This window comes from Penaeus monodon, chromosome 39, assembly GCF_015228065.2.
Source record: "Penaeus monodon isolate SGIC_2016 chromosome 39, NSTDA_Pmon_1, whole genome shotgun sequence".
Classification (NCBI taxonomy): domain Eukaryota; kingdom Metazoa; phylum Arthropoda; class Malacostraca; order Decapoda; family Penaeidae; genus Penaeus; species Penaeus monodon.
Window position 1 is genome coordinate 26,165,287 of NC_051424.1, and position 1,541 is coordinate 26,166,827.

The window sequence follows — 1,541 nt, forward strand, 5'->3', positions numbered from 1 at the left end:
TATCCATCCAGACAGCGAAACACAGACAGTTATCCATCCAGACAGTGAAACAGTTATCCATCCATACAGTGAAACAGACAATCATCCATCCAGACAATGAAACAGACAATTATCCATCCAGACAGTGAAAGACAGACAATTATCCATCTAGACAGTGAAACAGACAATTATCCATCCAGACAGTGAAACAAACAGATAATTTCCCATCCAGACAGTGAAACAGACAATTATCCATCCAGACAGTGAAACAGACAATTATCCATCCAGACAGTGAAACAGACAGATAATTACCCATCTAGACAGTGAAACAGACAATTATCCATCCAGACAGAGAAACAGACAGACAATTATCCATTCAGACAATGAAACAGACAATTATCCATCCAGACAGAGAAACAGAAAGAAAATTATCCATCCAGACAGCGAAACACAGACAGTTATCCATCCAGACAGTGAAACAGACAATTATCCATCCAGACAGTGAAACAGACAGACAATTATCCATCCAGACAATGAAACAGACAATTATCCATCCAGACAATGAAACAGACAATTATCCATCCAGACAGTGAAACAGACAATTATCCATCCAGAGTGAAACAAACAGATAATTACCCATCCAGACAGTGAAACAGACAATTATCCATCCAGACAGTGAAACAGACAATTATCCATCCAGACAGTGAAAGACAGACAATTATCCATCTAGACAGTGAAACAGACAATTATCCATCCAGACAGTGAAACAAAGAAAATTATCCATCCAGACAGCGAAACACAGACAGTTATCCATCCAGACAGTGAAACAGACAATTATCCATCCAGACAGTGAAACAGACAGACAATTATCCATCCAGACAGTGAAACAGACAATTATCCATCCAGACAGTGAAACAGACAGACAATTATCCATCCAGACAGTGAAACACAGACAATCATCCACCCAGACAGTGAAACAGACAGGCAATTATCCACCCAGACAGACAGGCGAAGTTCGCAAACGTTACTCTGTTTACGAGTCGATTGGACACCAGGAAGGTCAGTGCTTGTGACCTTTCGGCGCCGCGAGCCAGCCAGGTCACAGGGGCTTGCGTCTTTTTATTCTTTTGTTTTTGCCTATTTTTTGTCGTTATCTTAAAGGAGAGAAAGTATCTGAAAATGACCTTTGTGGCTTATTGAAGGGGTTTGCTTGTATCACTGTTTTTTTTTCCTTTCTTTTCTTTTCCTTTTCTGTTGTTTCCCTCTCTTTGTTTCCTTTTTTTTCGTTTTTTTAGGCTCCTTTTCAGCGTCTATTTATGTCTATTTATTATATTACTTTCTCCTTTTTATGCTTATTCTCTTCCTTGCATTTCTATTATTTTGTTTATCAATTCTTACTTTCTCTTGTGTTCTCTTCCTTCCTCCCTTACTGATCTTCTTCCGTCCTTTCTCTCTTTTCTTGATTTGTTTCTCTACTTTCTCTTTTGTTACCGGTTTCCTTGCTCCTTTGTTTATCCCTATTTCTCTTTCATTTCTTGTTGTTCTGTCCTTTCTTTCCTTGT